Source organism: Rhineura floridana, chromosome 4 (genome assembly GCF_030035675.1).
Source record: "Rhineura floridana isolate rRhiFlo1 chromosome 4, rRhiFlo1.hap2, whole genome shotgun sequence".
In the NCBI taxonomy this organism is placed as follows: domain Eukaryota; kingdom Metazoa; phylum Chordata; class Lepidosauria; order Squamata; family Rhineuridae; genus Rhineura; species Rhineura floridana.
In genome coordinates this window covers 201330145-201355215 of record NC_084483.1, presented here as the reverse complement: position 1 = coordinate 201355215, position 25071 = coordinate 201330145, and the positions used below count along the sequence as shown (strand labels likewise).

Genomic DNA, 25071 nt, shown 5'->3' with positions numbered 1-25071 from the left:
ACACTTGAGAGCTGCTGCCAGTCAGTGTCAGCAGTACTGACCTTGTTGGACCAATTCAGTATAAGGCAGCTTCCTATGCAGGATCAGGCTAAAGGCCCACCTAGCCCAGCATCCTCTTCTCAGTGGCCAGCCAGATACCTATGAGAAGTCTGCAAGCTGGACCTGAGTGCAAGGCAACACACTTGTGATTCTTCGCAACTGGCATTCAGAGGCATACTGTCTCCAACAGTGAAGGCAGCGAATTCCAGAGCTGAATTATGTACTGTATGACGAAGGCCTTTTTTCTGACCGGAATCATTCAGCTCCGTTGGATAGCCAAACGTGATTGCATTATCATGGCACAATCCTTTAGTCCACGTCCCCTAGTGTAATTATACCTAAGAATATGTAACAGAATATGCCTTTCTATGTTTGAACACACAACTTATTATAATCATTATCAATCTTGTTTACATACCCGTTTGGACATATGGACTGCCTATATTAATCTGTATGTGTAAATTTGGATTGATGAAATGTTTTTATTGTCAATGTCAGCTAGTAATGTTTTAATCTTTTTGTTGTATTTCCAAATAAAAATCCTTCTAAAACAGAGAAAAAGATGCAAGGAAAAAAAGCATACAGTCCCCCTCTTTACTCTGCCTCTATTTCCCAAGCCTTTCTTTGTTGTCTTCTGTGTATTGACTTTTGAATTGTAAGCCGCTTGGGGCAGGGACCTGTCTTCTTATATTTTGTGCATGTGGATGATGGTACAGATATAAATTAAGAAGAGAAAAAAGACCATGCTGTAGTAAGAAAATTATATAGCTACTTTGAGAGTCCATTTGGGCTACCAATGCAAAAAGAAAAGCGTCTGGCTTTTGTTTTCAAAGGTGGTGAAACAGAAGCAGTATTCATCTCCCCATCTATTATGTGCAACAGGTATTATCATCCTCTTGCCGTTATGAATCAAAGCCTGCATAACTACCCCCACAACAGCAGAAATGCAAGTGTGTTTGTGGTGGGGGGAGGCCATTTCAAACTGATTGTCTCAGTGAATCCCAAGGGCTGATTCACACACTCACCCTTTAGGTGTGGTGATCAGACATCCCAGCTCATTTTCAGCTGGTGCCAGGATTAAGGCCTTCAAAATGTGGAGCTAGCGAGTCAGTGTCATAAGTTCCAGAGTATTCAACAGGGTAATAGCCATTGTTTGAGGACCTTGGAGGATGGAAACCAAGCTCCACCTACACATCCTTAGGAAAAGCCCAGTTTCTGGAACAGCCTTGGCTCAGTGGCAGAGCACACTTCCTGCACTATGGTAAAAAGGTCCCATATCGCCAGGTAGGGCAGAGGAGGACTCCTGTCTGAAACCCTAGAGAGCCTGTATCAGTCATTATCAACAGTAGTGAGCTAGATGGGCCAATGGCCTGACTGCTTCCTGTGTTCTTCACTCTGATACTGATAACAGAGGCCCTTCTGATATGGGCAAAGTCGAAACAGCAGGCAAGCACAGATGTTCTGTAGGGACTGAGAACCAACTTGTTTCGGAGATAGAAACCCGTTAGCCTTCAGCCAATCATGGATCTTGAAATCCTGGGGAAATAAATGCGATATGACAGAATGAAAACATGCAAATTTCACACTTCAGTGGGGAAGAGGTCGGCAATAATACATGTCTGTTATGACACTGGGGATAGCTCAATAACAATATGCATTGCCTCGGTTTGGGGAAATTAGCTGGTTAATACTAACCACAACTTAAACTCACACATATACAGGCGGGCCCCACTTTATAGCGCTTCGCCTTTTGGCGTTCCGCTAATGCGGCGGCTTTTAATTTAAGGCGCTTGTTCCGCTTTTACAGTGGTTTTTGCTCGTTGCGCACCATTTTCGCGTCATTTTCACGCAATGCACACCATTATCTTCAATGGGTTCCGCTCTTCAGTGGCAGTCCAGAACAGAACCTGCCGCATAAGCGGGGCCCGCCTGTACACACACACAGGAAGAAGCAAACACACAAGGCCTAAGAGGAGATGGAGGCATGGGTGGGCCTGAGCTCAGCATAACTGCGGGACTCATGCTAGCCTGCTTGAGGGCTCACGTTGCAGGAAAGACCCATCTGCACTATACATTTAAAGCAGTATCATACCACTTGAAACAGGCATGGCTTCCCCCAAAGAATCCTGGGACCTGTCAATGGTGCTGAATGTTGTTAAGAACATAAGAAGAGCCTGCTGGATCAGGCCAGTGGCCCATCTAGTCCAGCATCCTGTTCTCACAGTGGCCAACCAGGTGCCTGGGGGAAGCCCGCAAGCAGGACCCGAGTGCAAGAACACTCTCCCCTCCTGAGGCTTCCGGCAACTGGTTTTCAGACGCATGCTGCCTCTGACTAGGGTGGCAGAGCACAGCCATCATGGCTAGTAGCCATTGATAGCCCTGTCCTCCATGAATTTGTCTAATCTTCTTTTAAAGCCATCCAAGCTGGTGGCCATTACTGCATCTTGTGGGAGCAAATTCCATAGTTTAACTATGCGCTGAGTAAAGAAGTACTTCCTTTTGTCTGTCCTGAATCTTCCAACATTCAGCTTCTTTGAATGTCCACGAGTTCTAGTATTATGAGAGAGGGAGAAGAACTTTTCTCTATCCACTTTCTCAATGCCATGCATAATTTTATACACTTCTATCATGTCTCCTCTGACCCGCCTTTTCTCTAAACTAAAAAGCCCCAAATGCTGCAACCTTTCCTCGTAAGGGAGTCGCTCCATCCCCTTGATCATTCTGGTTGCCCTCTTCTGAACCTTTTCCAACTCTAGAATATCCTTTTTGAGATGAGGCGACCAGAACTGTACACAGTATTCCAAATGCGGCCGCACCATAGATTTATACAACGGCATTATGATATCGGCTGTTTTATTTTCAATACCTTTCCTAATTATTGCTAGCATGGAATTTGCCTTTTTCACAGCTGCCGCACACTGGGTCGACATTTTCATCGTGCTGTCCACTACAACCCCGAGGTCTCTCTCCTGGTCGGTCACCGCCAGTTCAGACCCCATGAGCGTATATGTGAAATTAAGATTGTTTGCTCCAATATGCATAATTTTACACTTGTTTATATTGAATTGCATTTGCCATTTTTCCGCCCATTCACTCAGTTTGGAGAGGTCTTTTTGGAGCTCTTCGCAATCCCTTTTTGTTTTAACAACCCTGAACAATTTAGTGTCATCAGCAAACTTGGCCACTTCACTGCTCACTCCTAATTCTAGGTCATTAATGAACAAGTTGAAAAGTACAGGTCCCAATACCGATCCTTGAGGGACTCCACTTTCTACAGCCCTCCATTGGGAGAACTGTCCGTTGATTCCTACTCTCTGCTTTCTGCTTCTTAACCAATTTCTTATCCACAAGAGGACCTCTCCTCTTATTCCATGACTGCTAAGCTTCCTCAGAAGCCTTTGGTGAGGTACCTTGTCAAACGCTTTTTGAAAGTCTAAGTACACTATGTCCACTGGATCACCTCTATCTATATGCTTGTTGACACTCTCAAAGAATTCTAATAGGTTACTGAGACAGGACCTTCCCTTGCAGAAGCAATGCTGGCTCTGCTTCAGCAAGGCTTGTTCTTCTATGTGCTTAGTTAATCTAGCTTTAATAATACTTTCTACCAGTTTTCCAGGGACAGAAGTTAAGCTAACTGGCCTGTAATTTCCGGGATCCCCTCTGGATCCCTTTTTGAAGATTGGCGTTACATTTGCCACTTTCCAGTCCTCAGGCACGGAGGAGGACCCAAGGGACAAGTTACATATTTTAGTTAGCAGATCAGCAATTTCACCTTTGAGTTCTTTGAGAACTCTCGGGTGGATGCCATCCGGGCCCGGTGATTTGTCAGTTTTTATATTGTCCATTAAGCTTAGAACTTCCTCTCTCGTTACCACTATTTGTCTTAGTTCCTCAGAATCCCTTCCTGCAAATGTTAGTTCAGGTTCAGGGATCTGCCCTATATCTTCCACTGTGAAGACAGATGCAAAGAATTTATTTAGCTTCTCTGCAATCTCCTTATCGTTCTTTAGTACACCTTTGACTCCCTTATCCAAGGGTCCAATTGTCTCCCTAGATGGTCTCCTGCTTTGAATGTATTTATAGAATTTTTTGTTGTTGGTTTTTATGTTCTTAGCAATGTGCTCCTCAAATTCTTTTTTAGCATCCCTTATTGTCTTCTTGCATTTCTTTTGCCAGACTTTGTGTTCTTTTTTATTTTCTTCATTCGGACAAGACTTCCATTTTCTGAAGGAAGACTTTTTGCCTCTAAGAGCTTCCTTGACTTTGCTCGTTAACCATGCTGGCATCTTCTTGGCCCTGGCGGTACCTTTTCTGATCTGCGGTATGCACTCCAGTTGAGCTTCTAATATAGTGTTTTTAAACAACTTCCAAGCATTTTCGAGTGATGTGACCCTCTGGACTTTGTTTTTCAGCTTTCTTTTTACCAATGGAGACTCCTATTCCCTTCACAGAGCTACAATAGTCAGAGTAGTTTAACCAGTGCTTTTTTTGTTACTGTACTCACCAGGACAGAAGACCATCACCTCATCTTTTTTTATTTTGTCCTGGTACCCAAGACACTTTTATCAAAGGATGAGCACCCACACATTTTTTACCAAAAAAGAACTGGTTTTAACAATCGCTGTCTCTTGTCAGGGAACTCTGAATATTGTACCTCTGGGAGGGGACTGGGTCTCCTAACAACTCTCAGCACCCTAAACAAACCACAGTTTCCAGAAGTCTCTGGGTAAAGCCACAACTATGCTATCATACTGTTTCAAATGTTTAGTGCAACTGGGGCCTAGGCCTCAGTTATCCACAGCATGCAGGGACAGCCAGAGAATGGCTTCTGAAAGAGCGTAACACGCACAGGTAGGAGGCCAAAAGCGGAAGGGCCATAGCTCAGTGATAGAGCATCTGTCTTGCATGCAGAAGATCCCAGGTTCAATCCACAGCATCTCCAGGTTGGGCTGGCAGAGGCTCCTGCCTGAAACCTGGCCTGCTGCCAGTCGGTATAGACATTACTTAGCTAGTTGGACCAACGGTCTGATTCAGTATAAGGCAGTTTCCTTTGTTCTAAAGTGTTTCCCAAAGTTTTTTGTTGTTGTTGCTGGACTACAACTCCCATCAGCCCTAGCCAGCATGGCCAATGATCAGGAATTATGGGAACTGTAGTCCAGCAACAAAAAAATAAAAAAAGTTTGGGAAACACAGATCTAAAAACACAGTATCACATGCTGAGAGACAGGAATAGAGAGCAAATGTAGAGGCTGCAATCAGAAGGGAATGGACCTCTGGAAGACAGGATGGGGAGCAAGATGTATGTTTCCCAGCCTAGGTGAGCAATCCCAAAGAAGTAGAACTGGGGCACATTGATACTCCTGGGTCAGGCAAAAGCAGTAGGCAAGAGGAAGCCCTGAAAATGACCTCTTGGGTCTCTGCTTCAACTAGTAGGGACTGTAGTGGAGCCCTTAAAAAGGTCTTTTGAAGGAACTGGTCAAAACCAGAACTGATATTCAGCAGAGGATCCAGAGAGCCAGAACAGAAAATGGCTCTAGGAGTCCAGTTTTTATACCCTTCTACAGAACAGGCTCAAAGGAAAACATTCTGATTGGATCAGGGAGGTGTCATTCCTCATTTCCTATACTTAGTATGAATTGTGCAGTCTGGGTGACTCTTCAGCTACTCCGAATAGATCAAGAATGGGCTCCTTTCCTGAGGGCCACACTAATACAATTGTTTTTGGATTGCATTGATTGGATTACCCAAGATCACATCCTGCGCTTATAACTTGCAATACTGGCCATACTGAAGTGACCAATTTAACTCCTCCAACTACTTTTTTAAATCAGGCCTCAAAAGCAGCCTCCTTGCGAAGTGAACCAAAGTGAAGCCATTTTTAAAAATCATATATGGAATATTGGGGTGAAGGGTTCTCCCAGGCTCATAAACAAGCCAGCCAACAACATTTAAAACACTGATGTATCACTTTAAACAGTCACCGCTTACCCCAAAGAAACCTGAGCTATAGTTTGTTGTGGGTACTAAGAGTTGTTAGGATGCGCCTATTCCTCTCACAAAGCCCGTTTTCAGAGAAGTTAAACATCAATCCCTCTTCCCAGGGAACTCTGGGAATTGTAGCTTTGTAAGGGGAATAGTGGTCTCATAACAAATCTCGGCACCCTTAACTATAGCCTTCTAAAGTAGAGACTTTATCCCAGTCTGCAAATGTGCTGGAATTGTTTCTGAATATATTTTTTAAAAAGATATTTTGTTTTTAAGTTGTTTTACAGATGATTTTAGCGTTTTGTTACTTGTTTGCCACCCTGGGCTCCTTCTGGGAAGAAGGGCAAGATATTAAAGAAAGACATACAGTAATATCTCAGTTAACAAAGAAATGCCTTCCTGGATATTACTTCTTTAATAGAAACTTTGGTACCAGAGGTAGGAATAACATGGAGAGAATAGGGACAGGCAGGGCCAGCTCTAAAGGGTAGCCAGGTGGGGCCCTGGCTGAGGGCCCTGCAGTCCACAGGGGCCCCTCATTATGGTGAGGGAGTAGCACTCCCCTACCGCAGCAGGCTCCCTGCCGCGGATCACAGGAAGGGAGTTGCCTGCTTGCTCACTTGCTTGCCATCCCAAGGGCCCCTCATTATGGTGGGGGAGTAGCACTCCCCTTCCGTGGCAGGCTGCTGTGTATTGCAGGCAGGGAGCTGCCCACCCACTTGCTGGCCCACCAGCTCACCGGCCCACCCGTGCCCGCTCGCTCACCCTGCTGGCTCCCTTGCTCACCCCTCACCCCTGCCCGCAGTCTTGAGGGCCCCTCGTTATGGTGGGGGAATAGCGCTCCCCTTCAGCGGCAGGCTCCATCCTGCGAATTGCAGGGAGGAAGCTGCTCGCCTACTCACCCGTTCCCTCCCTCCCACTCCTCCATCTGCCTGGTAAGTAGGTAGGTGGGGTGTGCATGCGTGTGCCAGGGCCCCAGCATGCCTGGAGCCAACCCTGGGGATAGATTCCTACACTTGCTCATAGATGGTGGGGGCAGCTTCAACAGGGGCTTTAAAGGGTGCCTACCTGGCTCCTACCCCTCCACCCCTTCTCCTCCTCTGAATCATATTGGATCCTTCCCTCCCCAGAGCCTGGTAGAAAGCAAGAGATCTCTTAAATGCAAAGCAAACACACAAGCTTCTCAGTTTCTCCCTAGCAAAGCAAAGACACAGGCAGGTAGGTTTCACCTTAAAGCAAAGGCACAGATTTGAAAGTTTATCCATAGGAATGCAGACACATGCTGCTCAGTTTCATCTTAAAGGCACAGGTTTGAAAGTTTATCCACAGCAAAGCAGACACAGGCTAGTCAGTTTCACCTTAAAGCAAAGGAATAGGCATGAAAATGTATCCATAGTACGCTGGTCAATTTCACCTTTAAAAAAGGAGCTTCTTCCTGGAGGATTCCTTTACTGAGATATTACTGTACATGCATGCACACATACTTACAGTTCTCTGAATTCTTTAGAGGAAGCCATGACTGTTAAAGTGGTGTTATAGTACTTTAAATGTATGGTGTGAATATGGCCTTAAGTCTGTCTGGATGCATCAGGGAGCCTTTTCTGTAGCTGTCCAACAGTTGAGGAACTTTCCCATGGGAGATTTGTTTGGATTTCTCTTTTTAGATCCATTTGTCAGCCCTCTCTAACTCTTACATTGGTCAGCTTTACCACATTCATGTCATCATATTCAGCATAGTTTTATAATCCATTCACAATTGGTTTTATAGTTTTTTTCCAGTTACAACATATGACCTGACTCACAGCTGTTAACAAATGCTGAATTAGTTTATAATCTTCAGAAAGGACCTGCCCCCTCATGTATCCAAATAATAGAACTACTGGATTGATAGGTAATTCATAACCCATTATCAACTTTATCTCTGCAACTATCTCAACCCAAATTTCTGTAATAATTGGGCAAGTCCAAAAGATAGGAACCAATGGTTGCCTAGAAGGTAATGCGGCTATGTACACACATTTTATTCTAGAATTAATGGAGACTGGGTTCTTGTTTTTTCTACCTAGTCCAGCCACAATATAGACTATTGCATATGTTTTGCCCCTGAAACGCAGTTCTTGACAAACTGGTTTCATTGCAAGAAAGCTCATTGCATATTGATTCATTTACCCTCCAGGATGTCCATTTCAAAAATGTAAGCAGCCTCAGCAATGGTTGTGTGTATCCATACATACCCAATGACGTTGTGGGTGGTCATATATCAAGATCAAAAAGGGAGTTTTTCAACATACAATCTAACCAAGGGAAGGGTTTTCAAACACATATCAAGTAACCACACCCACACATCTGAATGGCAGGATTGAAAGCACCATGTCGAGGATGAACATGAATGATTCCACATGAGAAAAACTGCATTTTTGCTCTACAAATGGGTGTGTACACAGCCTAACTCAGAATATGAGAGCTTGGGGACACACCTGGATTGCTAATCAATCAGCTCCAGGAAAAAGAAATCACTTCACTATGCACAGTCCCCTTTCAAATTCATTAATTCAAGTGGTTGTGGGGAGGATCAGTCACGGCAGCTCAGTCATGGAGCATGCGCTCTGCATGCAGAAAGTCCCAGGTTCAATCCCCATCTCCACATAGGGCTGGAAGAGACCCCTGCCTGAAACCCTGGAGAGCTGTGCAAGTCAGCATAGACAATTCTGAGCTAGGTCTGACTCAAGAAAAGAGGGTTTCTTGTGTTCCTGTAATAGCCAGGGTTGTGGAGTCAGTACGCCAAACCTTCGACTGACTCCTCTATTTTTCTACTGTCCGACTCCGACTCCACCCAAAATTGCTTCCGACTCCACAGCCCTGGAAAGGGCTGTAAATTTCTTTTTAAATTGGAAGCTCTCATAGGAGCATTTTTATCGCTGCCTGAATATGCGCTGATCTTGGCATCACAGCATTTGTCTTCATCTGGGTCCTGTGTCATACACTAACACACAAAATGTTTTCCATCTTGAGTTATGGTGAAATGCTCAACTACAGCTGACTTCATGGGAAGCTTCTTTGACATTTCAAATTTATATTTTAAAAAAATTGTCAATCAAAATTTATTTTGAAGCCGGAGTTGGTACATTTCTACCAACTCCGACTCCACCCAAAATTGCTTCTGACTCCGACTCCACGACTCCGACTCCACAGCCCTGGTAATAGCTACTAGCAGATATTTTCTCCCAAGGATTAAACACATGAAAGAGACTCAGCTATGAATCAGATGACTTCTGGTTTGAACCCTGCTTCTGCCATAAACTTGTTATATGGCCTTACTGTTCCTCAGCCCCCTTCCTGCAATATGGGTACCGAAAAAAAGTGGTCAGCTTTGCAGAGTTGTTGTAAAAGTTACAACAAGCTAAAGCATGGGAAGCAAAAATATTGTTTACAGTGATGGAGAGCTGATATTGGGAGGTTTGCTTTATGGCCATCTAGTCATTTAACGGCAAAGAGAAATTTGATATATGTACTTCCATCTCATGCTCTTAGCTATTACAGACCAGCTTTTGTCGACTGGCAATTCTAAACTTTCCATTTTCAGTTCCCATTCACAAAGTTCAAGGCACTGACACTGGTGAACAAAGCCCTATGCATAAGGACTAGGATACCTAACAGATAATCTCATCTTACATACCCAATCAATCACTATGCTCTGGAGCTGAGAGGCTCCTGCAGATACCATCCCAACAGGAGGTCCATTTTGTATGATGTAGGAATGCAACCTATCTTTTAGAATTTCTTCCCATCACATAGCGGCCAGGTCCTGTCTCCACTGTCCTTTTGGAATTTACTAAAGATCTTCTTTTTCCAACAAGCCTTTTAAATGAAGATTTTTATCCCAGTCTGTATCTGTATTGGTTTTGGAATTCTTTTGTATTTGAGTTTGTTTTATGTTTTTATTGTTAAATCACTTTGACGTGTTTCAAAGGAAATGGTCATAAATAACACGATATAAATAACATTAGAAATGTTCACCTTAGAAAATGAGCACCTGTCATGTTCTTCTGCCTTAGCAATGCTCTCTAGCACAAAGAACTCTTTAGGAGGTTTAAGTTGGCCTTACGAATAGCCACCCAGAAGATCAACCTTGGGCAGCAGGGAAACAACAGAGACCTTCTTCGTTTCAAGAGCTGTTCTTATCAAAACAGGGGGGGGGGAGTCAACTAGTCCTTCGTTTCAACAAAACTACCAAAATGGCAATCCAAAAGGATGGAACAATGCTGCCTACCTGCTCAAGAGGGTGGTCTCACTGTTTTGAACTCACTGCTGCTTGCTTTTATGCAATTGTTATTAGGGATGGTTAAAGTCTAACAATAAAACACATTAAATGATACTGTAAGCCACTTTAAGCACATTTCTTAGAAAAGGATATAAATATTTAAGTATTTATGTAATGCCTTTTTACCCTACTCTTCGGTCAAATAGCAAAGAAACTTACATAACAGCAATAAAAACTACAGTCCATGCCCACAGACTTGCAATCTAAAGACACAAAAGGCAAATGGGATGAGACAGGAAGAGGAAAAGAAACTCAGCCACCAAACGTTGGCAATAAATTGTAAACATATGTTCAAGACTTTGATCGCATGTAGCACTGTCACATTAATTTTTTTCTGTTATAAGTATTAGTTGCCATGCTGGCTCCTGGGGAAACAAACTATGAGATGCATTTCCAAACTGTTTGTTGAGGTGAAGCAAATACGACTTTTAGGAGAGGAGACTCCCAGTGTAGAGAGAAGGCACTTAAGTGTTCCTATGCCTAGCAGTTCTCTTTCAAATAATCCTAGATGACTTAATCTTGTGGGGGAACTTGGCTAGGGAAACTATGACTCCCCTGCAAATCTTCCCCTTTGCATCCTTTAGCATTATGGAGCACAGAGTATGCAATCCTAGGGAACCAAAATAGATGCTATTTTTGCAACAAGAACTAGCGTTTCATTTCTCAACTATGTACAATGAAGCAGAACATAACACAAGTTTACCTATTTCCCAACCATTAGTTGGATCACAGGTGGGAACACTTGCTGTTTAATGACTCTCATTCATGCAGTGAGTTGTTCTTCATGACACACCCAAGAAGTGTGGTCTTGGCCCTACGGGTTACTTCACACAATTTCCGGAGTTTATCAGAACATGCCTATGCTGTCATGTGCAAAACTGCTAAAATGGACGCAAGTTAGAAGATGGTAGGCATTTTTCTCCATGTAGGAAAAAAGCAAAGGATGCAACAACCCGAAGTGACAAATTAGTAAGGTTACACCTTCATGCAGGGCATACCACATCTCTCTCTTAAGAACATAAGAAGAGCCTGCTGGTTCAGGCCAGTGGCCCATCTAGTCCAGCATCCTGTTCTCACAGTGGCCAACCAGGTGCCTGGGGGAAGCCCACAAGCAGGACCCGAGTGCAAGAACACTCTCCCCTCCTGAGGCTTCCGGCAACTGGTTTTCAGAAGCATGCTGCCTCTGACTAGGGTGGCACAGCACAGCCATCACAGCTAGTAGCCATTGATACCCCTGTCCTCCATGAATTTGTCTAATCTTCTTTTAAAGCCATCCAAGCTGGTGGCCATTACTGCATCTTGTGGGAGCAAATTCCATAGTTTAACTATGCGCTGAGTAAAGAAGTACTTCCTTTTGTCTGTCCTGAATCTTCCAACATTCAGCTTCTTTGAATGTCCACGAGTTCTAGTATTTTGAGAGAGGGAGAAGAACTTTCTCTATCCACTTTCTCAATGCCATGCATAATTTTATACACTTCTATCATGTCTCCTCTGACCCGCCTTTTCTCTAAACTAAAAAGCCCCAAATGCTGCAACCTTTCCTCGTAAGGGAGTCGCTCCATCCCCTTGATCATTCTGCTTGCCCTCTTCTGAACCTTTTCCAACTCTAGAATATCCTTTTTGAGATGAGGCGACCAGAACTGTACACAGTATTCCAAATGCGGCCGCACCACAGATTTATACAACGGCATGATGATATCGGCTGTTTTATTTTCAATACCTTTCCTAATTATCGCTAGCATGGAATTTGCCTTTTTCACAGCTGCCGCACACTGGGTCGACATTTTCATCGTGCTGTCCACTACAACCCCGAGGTCTCTCTCCTGGTCGGTCACCGCCAGTTCAGACCCCATGAGCGTATATGTGAAATTCAGATTTTTTGCTCCTATATGCATAATTTTACACTTGTTTATATTGAATTGCATTTGCCATTTTTCCGCCCATTCACTCAGTTTGGAGAGATCTTTTTGGAGCTCTTCGCAATCCCTTTTTGTTTTAACAACCCTGAACAATTTAGTGTTGTCAGCAAACTTGGCCACTTCACTGCTCACTCCTAATTCTAGGTCATTAATGAACAAGTTGAAAAGTACAGGTCCCAATACCGATCCTTGAGGGACTCCACTTTCTACAGCCCTCCATTGGGAGAACTGTCCGTTTATTCCTACTCTCTGCTTTCTGCTTCTTAACCAATTCCTTATCCACAAGAGGACCTCTCCTCTTATTCCATGACTGCTAAGCTTCCTCAGAAGTCTTTGGTGAGGTACCTTGTCAAACGCTTTTTGAAAGTCTAAGTACACTATGTCCACTGGATCACCTCTATCTATATGCTTGTTGACACTCTCAAAGAATTCTAATAGGTTACTGAGACAGGACTTTCCCTTGCAGAAGCCATGCTGGCTCTGCTTCAGCAAGGCTTGTTCTTCTATGTGCTTAGTTAATCTAGCTTTAATAATACTTTCTACCAGTTTTCCAGGGACAGAAGTTAAGCTAACTGGCCTGTAATTTCCAGGATCCCCTCTGGATCCCTTTCTGAAGATTGGCGTTACATTTGCCACTTTCCAGTCCTCAGGCACGGAGGAGGACCCGAGGGACAAGTTACATATTTTAGTTAGCAGATCAGCAATTTCACCTTTGAGTTCTTTGAGAACTCTCGGGTGGATGCCATCCAGGCCCGGTGATTTGTCAGTTTTTATATTGTCCATTAAGCTTAGAACTTCCTCTCTCATTACCGCTATTTGTCTCAGTTCCTCAGAATCCCTTCCTGCAAATGTTAGTTCAGGTTCAGGGATCTGCCCTATATCTTCCACTGTGAAGACAGATGCAAAGAATTCATTTAGCTTCTCTGCAATCTCCTTATCGTTCTTTAGTACACCTTTGACTCCCTTATCATCCAAGGGTCCAATCGTCTCCCTAGATGGTCTCCTGCTTTGAATGTATTTATAGAATTTTTTGTTGTTGGTTTTTATGTTCTTAGCAATGTGCTCCTCAAATTCTTTTTTAGCATCCCTTATTGTCTTCTTGCATTTCTTTTGCCAGAGTTTGTGTTCTTTTTTATTTTCTTCATTCGGACAAGACTTCCATTTTTTGAAGGAAGACTTTTGGCCTCTAAGAGCTTCCTTGACTTTGCTTGTTAACCATGCTGGCATCTTCTTGGCCCTGGCGGTACCTTTTCTGATCTGCGGTATGCACTCCAGTTGAGCTTCTAATATAGTGTTTTTAAACAACTTCCAAGCATTTTCGAGTGATGTGACCCTCTGGACTTTGTTTTTCAGCTTTCTTTTTACCAATCCCCTCATTTTTGTGAAGTTTCATCTTTTGAAGTCAAATGTGACCGTGTTGGATTTTCTTGGCACTTGGCCAGTTACATGTATGTTTAATTTAATAGCACTGTGGTCACGGCTCCCAATCGGTTCAACAACACTTACATTTCGCACCAGGTCCCGGTCCCCACTGAGGATTAAGTCCAGGGTTGCCGTCCCTCTGGTCGGTTCCATGACCAACTGATCTAGGGAATAGTCATTTAGAATATCTAGAAACTTTGCTTCTTTGTCATGACTGGAACACATATGCAGCCAGTCTATGTCCGGGTAGTTGAAGTCACCCATTACTACCACATTTCCTAGTTTGGATGCTTCCTCAATTTCATATCTCATCTCAAGGTCTCCCTGAGCATTTTGATCAGGGGGACGATAGATCGTTCCCAGTATTAAGTCCCTCTGGGGCATGGTATCACCACCCACAACGATTCTGTGGAGGAGTCTGCCTCTTTTGGGGTTTCGAGCTTGCTGGATTCAATGCCTTCTTTCACGTATAGAGCGACTCCGCCACCAATACTTCCTTCCCTGTCCTTCCGATATAGTTTATATCCAGGGATAACCGTATCCCACTGGTTTTCTCCATTCCACCAGGTCTCCGTTATGCTCACTATATCAATGCTCTCCTCTAAGACCAAGCACTCCAGTTCTCCTCTTCATAGTTTTCCTATCCCACTATTATGTTAAAATGCCCTACAGGAGACCTCTACTGTTTGCTGACCAAACTACTTAAGAGATGCACTGCACAAGTTTTCTTTATACTAGCAAGGCTTCATTATTTTATCCCACCATGCCAAGAAGCACAAGGCAGCATATGCAGTTCTTTTCCCCTCAGTTCTTTTAATCTCACACCAACCGAACCATCTTGGTTCGGAGGCTCCTAGCATTAGCGTACAGGCACTTGTAAGCAGTGTCTCTCTTCAAGTGTCTTTGGCACTTGTGGTTAGGCCTGTGGTAATTTTGCTCTTCTGAATTTATATCCTGTGCTCCTGCTCTCACAATGCCTACTTCTAGGCCTACCCCTTTTAAAATTTCATCATTTCTTTGGTTTTTATCCCAGGGGGGAGGTTTATTCCGAACCGGACCTTTCTCAGCTCCTGTCGGGTTTCCCCCCTCAGTCAGTTTAAAAGCTGCTCTGCTACCTTTTTAATTTTAAGTGCCAGCAGTCTGGTTCCATTCTGGTTCAAGTGGAGCCCGTCCCTTTTGTACAGGCCTGGCTTGTCCCAAAATGTTCCCCAGTACCTAACAAATCCGAACCCTTCCACCCGACACCATCGTCTCATCCACGCATTGAGACTGCGAAGCTGGGCCTGTCTGGCTGGTCCTGCGCGTGGAACTGGTAGCATTTCAGAGAAAGCCACCTTGGAGGTCCTGGCTTTCAGCATCCTACCTAGCAACCTAAATTTTGCTTCCAGGACCTCACGGCTGCATTTCCCCATGTCGTTGGTGCCAACGTGCACCACAACCACTGACTCCTTCCCAGCACTGTCTACCAAACTATCTAAACGACGGGCGATATCCGCAACCTTCGCACCAGGCAGGCAAAACACCTTGCAGTCTACACGCCCATCACACACCCCACTGTCTATGTTCCTAATGATCGAATCACCCACTACAAGGATCCCTCCACCCCCTGGAGATATATCCTCGGCACGAGAGGATAGCTGCTTATCCCCCAAGGAATGGGTCCCTTCTAAGGGATCGTTTCCCTCTTCCTCAGCTGGATGCTCTCCTTCCCCAAGACCATCGTTCTCCATGATAGCAGGAGAGCTATCATCATTGGAGTGGGACACAGCTATAACGTCCCTGAAGGCCTCTTCCACACACCTCTCTGCCTCTCTCAGCTTTTCCAGGTCCGCCACCTTGGCCTCAAGGAAATGAAGTCGTTCCCGGAGAGCCAGGAGCTCATTGCACCGAGAGCACACCCACGACTTCTGTCCAACAGGCAGATAGTCGTACATGCTGCAGGCGGTGCAAAACACTGGAAAGCCCCCACACCCCTGCTGGCTTCTTACCTGCAAAGTTTTGTTTAAGATTTATTACGTTAATGGGTTGGAGACTGCGGTTTAGTTGAGGTCAGGGAACAGACGGGCAGAGTAGGGGGCCCTGGCCTCCTCGCCCTGCTGCCAAACTCACCTTGACGCTTTGTCAGCTGGGGCTCCCTCTAGCTCGTGGAGCAGGCTAGCCCTTCGCATCCAGCCCTTCGCAGCCTCCAGACACCAGTTTAGGATGAGCACTCCCTCCCTGCAATCAGGTTGTAAGAGATAGAGCTGAGTGTCATCAGCATACTGATGACATTGTACTCCAAATCTCCTGATGATCTCTCCCAGCGGTTTCATATAAATGTTAAAGAGCGTGGGAGACAGAATGGAACCTTGCGGTACCCCACAGGCCAACAGCCAGGGGGTCAAGCTGTCATCTTCCAGCACCACTTTCTGGGTCCTGTCCATCAGGTAGGACCGGAGCCACCGTAAAAGTGTCTCCCAATCCCATCCCAGCTAGACAGCCCAGAAGGATACCATGGTCGATTGTATCAAAGGCTACCGAGAGGTCCAGCAGCACCAACAGGGATGCACTCCCCCGTCTGATGCCCGGCGTAGATCATCAAGCAGGGCGACCAAGGCAGTGTCTGTCCCATGACCAGGACTGAAGCCAGCTTGAAATGTATGGTGTGAATGTGGCCTTCATGAAGGTACCAGGCAAGGACACACAAAGAACGACAAGAAGCTGGGGATGGGGAAGTGAGACCATGGACAGCATTAAAATCCATAGAAATGAATTTGGGCTGGATGAAAAGAAAGTAAGAAGACAATGGACAGATTTGAAGAGGAGCATCACATGGCCTGAACAACTAGAGAAGTGAATGATTCCAACAGTAGAATGCTAGATGTGTGATAAGGGAAAGCTGGAGAGGTTACAAAAGTCAAGGTGAGAAATGGTATACTAAGTAAAGAACACCCACCAAACATCATTTATTAGACAATGAATGTCCAGTTATTATCCTCAGTCCTTGCATCTTCTCTGTGTTGCTCTTGTGCCTGGCGCAGCACATTTCCCAAGCACTCAAAGGGCAGTTTTTTTTACTTGGGAAATGGGATAGTCTCTCCAGAGAGCACATTCATTGCTGTGAAGGGTAAGGGAGGCGGTAGGAATACCACTCCCTCCCATGCCCATCGGTGTTTTGCGATTTAATTAATGACATGCAGCACAACTCTTTCACCGCATGCATATAACCCCTTATTTTTTTCTTTTTCAGAGGCTATGTCCTATTATGCAGGAAGACTAATGTGAGAAACAAATGGGCCAACTTTCATATTTTGTAGAGATAAAAATAAACAAGAAAAAAAGACTATTCCAACACAAGAAACAGGAAACTGGAAAAAGAAAAACAAATGGTTTTCTGTTTTCTTAATCAAAGCTTTTGAGGGTTTTTTTTTTAAAAAAACACTGTAAAATATTTAAAATAAAAACAAACAAGGGAGCAAAGCAACAGAGATAACTATAGAAAAGGAGTTATGGGGAAGTTGGGACAAGCCAAACTAACAAACTCCAAAAGAGAAATTTAGGATAAAAGCAGAATTAATATTCAATCCTTTATGCAACCATTGTGGATTTTTATTTTTTACTGAAAAATAAAAGTCTTGTGCTTTTTTTTTGCTGCTAGGTGACATTTTTATTTTTCTAGACTTTCTGATGTCATGATGATTTTATGCTGGATGTCCTAATGCTTCAGTGTTTGTTTTTGTATCAGCAGATCTTAAAGTATACTTAATTTTTGCTGGATTACACTGGCTGGGAACTCTCTTATTAATGGTGAGAATGTATGTGTGTGGGGGGGGGTCACCTGACTACATTTTATTTAGTTTTATTATACTATTTAATTGTTGTGAAAGCCTTTGGTTCTAACAAAGATTTTTTAAAAAATCTTTTAAAAGACGTTTTGTTTTAATATATTTTAAAGTGTTTTTAATGAATTTGTTTGCTGTCCTGGGCTTCTACTTATATCCCATCCTTTTTCCCAAGATGACAATCAGATTCATTTACACCATGACAAACTCTGATCTGTCAAGAAACAGTAAGGAAGCTCCAACCACTGCCCCAAACTGCAACCTTCCAAGGATGCTTTTTTAAAAAAAGAAAAAGGCAGGGCTTTGTTACATACATTTCCTTGAAATGTGCTGTTTGCCCCTCAGGGTCTCCTTTCCTGTTACTACAACACATAGAATATTAGGTTGCAGACACAAATAATACAAGATATGTTAGGTATTTCTGTAAAAATCTTCAGAAGGAAATTTATTTATTATTTAATTTGTATCCCGCCCTTCCTCCCAGCAGGAGCCCAGAGTGGCAAACAAAAGCAATACCTTACACATAGGAGTGGCTTTTCAGACTAAGTGTATTCATCCATAAGTAGTGAATAGCAATACTGTTCTTTTAACTTTGATCTGAAAGGTACGATTTATTGGTGAAACCAATCCAATGAAAATGTAGCTGTTTATTAACACTGGCCACTAATAAATCTGGACTACCAGTAAAGATGCCAAGATTTGAGGCTATTGAAGACACATCTACCTCCATGCAGGCTACACAGTTGCACTTCCCTGTACCAATGTGATTACAGTTTTGTCTTCCACTTTTATATCTAAAACTAGGAAATAAAGCTGCCTTTCAGGGTGATTTCCATTGTCATAATTTCAGGCAAAGGATGCTGACCACACTTAGTTGAAGCTAATATGGACAGATTTCACCCTCCACATACTAACAGCCCTTGAACTTGGGTCCATGTTTTATATATTTTTCTGGTGTATTACTAGAAAATACTACCATTAGATACTATCAGTAGATAAAAGAAGAGTTAATAATCTTTTACTTCTTACAGAATCTCACATACTTAAGTTAAACCCATTCACTCAAACCACCTTAATTGTATAACTGTGGTCAATTGTCTGGCTTTTAATTGGCTAATAAATTGTCTTAAAAACTATTACTAGCCAATTAAAAGTCAGACAATTGACCATAGGTATACAGTCAGTAGACAGCAATAGGGATATACCCAGTTGGTTTCTTACAGTACACACTTAAGATTGTATAACAACTGCTTATCCCTCAACACATTTTAAGTCACCCACCTAACCCATCTGCACTGTACTTGGTTAAATACTGCCAATACATTATATTTTCTGTTTCAATGTGTGCGTGTGGGAACTACTGATTTCACCTCATACCTGCAACTGTGAGCCCATACCTGCAACCAAAGAGCAAAATTATTTTCTATTAACTAAACAGATACAACCAGCCATACTTATTTGTAATTAAGACACCAGCCAGCTGCCACCAACTACTTGGAGCAGGGATAGATTAAACAGTTTCCTCTGGGAGTATAGGAAAATAATACTTAGGTATGCACCTGTCCAGTGGGATCCTATCAATGAAGTACATATAGTACTGGGTGGCACAAGCAACTCAATGACAGGACCCTATTGGGTATATGGGAGTACACATGCATACATAAGGTATGTTTGTCAAGATGTAGTGCATGTTGACACTATAAAAGCCTGCCCCTCTCTTCCAACAGACATATACAGCCTGCCTTAAAGGTGGGCGTTCTGCTAGCAAATTAGCACAGCCAGCCAATTACACAAGCAACTCATGAGGTCAAGTAAAGGCTGCAATGTTTTTAGGAACACCAATGAAGTAGTGTGCAATTCAAGAGGGACACTCCGGTTCCCATTAAATACCCAAAATGGAAATCTCAAATGACACCCCAAGAGTTGGGGAAAGGCCATAACTCAGTGGTAGAACATCTTCTTATACAGAGAAGGTCCTAAATCCAATCTCTAGCATCTCCAGGTAGGTCTGGATTGTCCCCTTGTTTGAATCCTTAGAAAGGCTCTGCCATCAGAATAGAGAAGACTGAGCTACAGGAGCAAAGGTTCAACTTAGTGCAAGGCAACTTTCTATGCTCCTGGCTTACACTCTCAACGTGCTGCCCCTATGATGGCAAAACGATGGGGGCACACAGCACAGTGTCTTTGGCCAGCCTTGAAAACAACAAACTCAGCAACGACTGATTGGGTAAGAGAATTCTAAAAAACAAACAGTTTTTAAAAAAAAAAAAACAGGTTGGCTAAAAGGTGCTGAGCAGCAGCTAATAGCTGAATGGAACCCCCACCCCAATAGAAGGCATTGTTCCCTCCTTCTCGAGCTCCGTAAAACTTTCTCAACCCCCCCCCCATCAGTAAGGATACAATTCTAGCCTCACGTATCTGGGAGTAATCCCCATTGAATTAAGTAGGACTTACTTTCAAATAGACATGGTTAAGACTGTGCTGCAATTTATTAATGTTATAAGCCTGTAGGAGCAGCGCTGATTTTGCCCTGCATACTATTTTTCCATGCTGGCTAAGTGGACACCAGACCCCTCATTACCCATTATTATTATTAATAAAATAAACAGAGAATGGAGTTTTATTTAAATATAAGTGGTATACAAATGTCTAAATAAAATAAATAATGATAAACGTTTGCATAGCAACAATGGTGAAAGGTAAATCAATGCTATTAAAGTTCCACCCCCAATGTCACATATAGGCTAAGGCAGAAAGTGAGTTCAGAGCAGAAGCAAAATTGGGAAAAGGCCATCGTAACTCATCACTCATTTTTCTTAGCCGCTATGTTATACCAGATCTCAAGGAAAGTAGAACTTCGTTATGTCAGAATATAAACTTTATTTACTTATTTAATGTCATACCTATCCTTCACCATAAGGTCCCTGACCAGGTTACAATACAATATACAGCAAACAAAACAACAACCTATTATAAAAACAGATAAAACAATTAGTTATAAAAAAAAATACAAACGATCCCATTCCAGCCAAAGGAGAACAGTCTAAACTCAGGGGAAGAGGTGGATCCCACAAAACAAATACCTTAACTGTGAAAGGCCAGGGAAACACGAAAGAGACATGCCATCTTCTCTGGTGGTACAAAATTGCTGTTGTTATGTGCCACGACTTATGGCGACCTTATGAATCAGCGTCCTCCAAGAGCATCTGTTATAAACCACCCTGTTCAGATCTTGTAAGTTCAGTTTGTGGTATCCTTTATGGCATCAAACTACAAAGCGACAGGGAGACAAATAATCAGGATTAAGTCCGTGCTGTTGCAAACTTCAGCCTCTGAGCGTTAAGAACACTGCCTCTTCACGAGGAAACCCGTTTTCCAACTCACACGGCCCTTTCTCACCCCTCAGAGGGACCCTAATTTATTTCCCTGCCTATTCTTGTTGCTTGAGGTGCCATTTCCACCCACAATCCCCGGCCAGGCAAGCCCTCCCACCGTTGCAGCCCCAGCCGCCCCCCGCGCTCATGATCTAACTGAAGCGCCGCGAGCCGAAAACTGCCGCTTCGACCGCGCTGACGTCATTTAAAGCGGCCACCCAATCAGAAAGCGGCAGTCAGCAGAACACTTGCTTGAAGACTTTGGCAGTGCCAAGAAGATGAGGAGGATTTCAGGGGAGACAGACAGCTGCTCGCATCCAACCAGAGAGCGGCTAAGTACTGTTCCCCCCCTCCTACGCTCCGCGCGCGCACACTCTTTTTCTGTCACTCACCCCCCCTCCCAACCAACCCACCCGTTCTTGTTTCCTCCCAACAAACCTCTGCGGGAGAGTTTTTAAAAAGGGGGCGGGGTTCTCCCGAAAAAGCCCGCGCGATCGGCAGGAGGGGGGGAAAGAGAGAGAGAGAGAGAGAGAAAGAAAGACAGACAGACATCAAGACAGACAACCCGGCCAGCCAATGAAAGTCAAAGATCCGCATCCCGTCCGCGTCCTATGTTATGTGGCGTTGGGCTGGTGTTTTGTTTTGTTTTTCCCCCTCCCCACCATCAGAGCTCCCTGCCCCGTTCTCCCTCTCCCCCCTCCCCACTGCTTCCGTCACCGCTCGGAGCCAATGGGAAGGCGAGGCGGTTTGGGGCGGAGGCTTTCCCGCCCCTCCCGCGCGCTCCGAGGCGCCATGGGCTGAAAACTAAACCGAGATGGAATCTCCCAGTCTGAACCGGTTTGAGCCGGTTCCGAGTCTGTGGCATTAGAGGAGGAGGAGAGGAGGAGGAGGAAGAGTAGGGGGGACGAGCGGAAGGAGAAGCGCCGCCACTACCACCACCACCTCCAGCGAAAGAGGGGGAGAAAAGAAAGGAAAAGGGGAGAGAGATAGAAAGAAAGGGAAAAAAGCTGAGGCGATCGGCAATAGTAGTCGCCCTGCGCGCTCCTTTCCTTTGCCGTGTGAAGCGGAGGGGAGTGGGTGGGTCGAGGAGCGAGTGAGGGAACTGCGTGGGGGGCGCTCGTGTGTGTGTGTGTATGAGAGAGAGGGAGGGTAAGCGGAGCGGGGTTCATTAAGCGCAGGAGTGGAGTGGCAGGAGGAGGAAGAGAGGGGGGTTAATAGTAGTATCAGCAGCCGCCAGGTATGAACTGAGGGGAGATCCTTCTGTGAGGAAAGGCCTGACTGACTTCCTCTTGAGAGGCAAGGGGGGGGGAAAGGAGGGCGAAAGTGGGCTTGAGTTCCTGAGGGCCACTCCAGAATACCCAGCTATATTTACATTGCGTGTGTTTTGTGTGTGTGTACAACGAGGGGTCCACTGAGGTGTGGGCGCCTTGCGGGTTGGGCTTCCTGGTTTTGAATCGGCCCCCTCCATCTCTTCTTTTTGGAAGGAGTTGTGTGTTTGTGTGTGTAGGCCCCAAAGGTTGGCTAGTCTCCCTCAACTTCAGTGAAGCAGCGTGGTTGCGTACCTGTGCTGAGGTTCCTCGAAATCGCTTTTTTTCCCCTTCTTCTTCTTGAAAAGGAAAACATATATATTTATAACTTTCTTGTGGGTATGAGGGGGCATTGCTGTTAAGAGCGTCCCCATACAACTGAATCTCAAGGAAAGGGCGGGAGAGAGAGAAAGGGGGGGAGCAGAGGACTCAGGAGTTGCCTTCGTCCTCTTGCAAGACCTGCCTCGAATCAAATCACACTCCTTTTGCGTTTTGTCCTTTTTTGTGGGGGAGGATAGTGGTGGTGGGGAACCAGGAGGGGGTTTAGGGTGTGCATGAGCGTTTGAATGGGTGGCCAAGCCGTGATCCTCTGTGTGGGTGTGTTACCAATTTTGCTGAGTTTGAGAGACAGAAAGTGACTTGGGTTGTGTGTCTGTCTGTTTGCCTTCCCTCCCCTTTTTTTATTGGTAATTTTTCCCCAACCTCTTTATTTTGGTAGTTAGTTGAGTGGCTTTTTTGGGGGGGAGGGGGCGGGTGGGCTTGGATGAAACAAGACTTCGGGGACTCATGTGAAAGTGGAAGGAGAAAGATACCTCTCTTTTGTTTCTGTGTGTTGGGGGGAGTTGAAAAGGAAGAAAGGCTGGACAGGTCTTTTCGCCCCACTCCTCCTCCTCGTGCATCTTGGCTTTCTCTCTTTTTTCTTTTTTCTTTTTTTTTGGATTGTTGCTCTCCGCTCCCTCTCTACGAGAAGTAGCTGTGATACTCAATTAGGTAAGTGAGTTTTTTTAAAAAAAAATTAATGGAAACTTGCGCATGGGGCATGGGTGGGGGACGGAGAGGTCTGAAGAAGAAAGGTGGGCTGCGGGGAAGGGGGGGAAATTTCAGTTTGGTAAATCAATTGAAGTGGGTCGGGGGTTGAAGAGGGGGTAGCGAAGACGAAGAGGGTGACCTACAAGGATACGCTATTTAGACGAGTGAAAAGTATGAGGACTGCAAAGGCGTGAAGCCCTTGGAAGTGATGCATATGAATCTCAAGGCCTTAAACTTTGTAAGGGTGGCGTTGATGAGCTCCTTATTGTTTCCCCAAGGGAAACAGTGATGAGGGAGGGGAGATGGATGTGTGTAGAGAGGACAAAGTCCGAGGCCTTTCCATAGTGTGTAGATATGACATGGTTAAGCGTGGAGAGGAGCTGCGCTTGAAGCCTCATGGAGAAAAGGGTGTGAAGGGAAGGGAAAGGGGTGTGTATGCAAAAGGCCACGGGCCTCGGCGGGGAAGCCTGCATTAAGGGGGCCTGGTTTGGAGCCTGCGCGAGCAGTTCAAATAAACGGCGTGCGGCTTGGGAAACCAGAAATAAAGGCCTGAAAAGTAATCGGACGGAGAAGGAAAGCCCATCAGGTTCCAGCAAGCCAAGGCCATCGTTGGAGCATGGCGGGGAGGATGGAGCAAAGCAGCAAGTGTAGGGTTAGGAAACGAGTTGAGTGGCAAACTCAGGGGGGGGGGGGACGGAGGCGGCCTGGCGGGAGATTAGAGAAAGGGTCTTATTCATTAGGTAGAGGGAAATATAGGAGGAGAGGCTGGAAAGCGGGTCGAGAAAGTAAGGAGCATAATCTGCGAATTATTGTGAGTGGAAGTTTCCAGAAATATTTTTTGTGTGTGTGTCTCTCTCTCTCTCTCACTGTGCAGCAGTATTGAAACGTCCGCCTGGATCACGTGGGGGCCTGTATAGAAAGCAGGGATAGAGGAGGGAGGGGCTGCAGTGGCCCAGCTGCTCTTTATCGCTGTCGGGGAGGGAAGGCAACAAAAATCCCTCTTTAAAGCTTCGCCCGCCCGGGGCTAGTTAACTGTGTTAGATATTTCGGGAGGGTTTTTTTTAAAAAAAACCTTTAGATCGTAACGTAATTGTGTGTCAATAGTAGCGTGAATGTTGCATGTTCTGCAGTGTGTTTGCTGTTTGGCGAAGGGCGGCAGCCGAGGCCTTTCCAGTGGGTGGGTGTGTAACTGTCGTCTTCGGATGTACCCCATGTGCGTGTGTCTTACATCTGTTTACGTTACGTATCCCTGATTCCAGCGTGGTTTCTCTTAATTCATTCACGTTTTTTGTAATCGGAAGTTAATGCCTTTTTTCGAGGAAACGTTAGCGAATCGTTTATAGTTGTGGAAAGGGCAGACTGCAGCCCTAAGTTCCATATTCCGCAGCCTCCCATAGGTTTCTGGTTGTGTACATATTTGTGCAGTTTTCCTGAAAATATGAAAGCTCTCTGGTGTAGACATACTTAGAACTTTGGGAAGCCTGCTGTTGGGAGCACTGGCCTCATGGTTAAGTTCTGTGATCAGTTACTGGCAGTAAAGTTGCTAATGGAGTAGAGGAATTGAGTGCAAAGGAATGAACCTATTTTCACAATCCTAAGGTTAATGACATTGGACAAATTACTTACATACACAAAATAAAGTTAGCCATGTGGAAGTCTGATTTTTGGCAACACGTGTTCCAAGTGGTTTCCCTGTGCAGATAGATTCACATCTAATAATAGATAACCCTGGATAGACATTATGGGAGACTTAATTAGTTTATTTCCTATATTATTTGAAATCAGTGATTTCTCTATTACTGTGCTCAGGCTGAAACATCCAGTGGCTGTTGGTTTCCAGATTCATGAATG

The 25071-nt window shown here is 44.6% G+C and overlaps 1 protein-coding gene across 3 annotated transcripts in view; it reads left to right on the top strand.

Moving 5' to 3' along the window:
• The first annotated feature begins 21585 nt into the window (after nt 1–21585).
• Nucleotides 21586–25071, top strand: part of XPO1 (exportin 1) — a 43340-nt gene continuing 39854 nt past the window's right edge. The window contains exon 1 of one of the 3 annotated variants that reach the window (XM_061625790.1): nt 21586–23181. The gene's annotated coding sequence lies outside the window, so the exon portion shown is untranslated. Of the gene's footprint in view, nt 23182–24011; nt 24032–25071 lie in introns of those variants that run through there. The other 2 variants (XM_061625792.1, XM_061625791.1) reach the window with 2 other exon arrangements.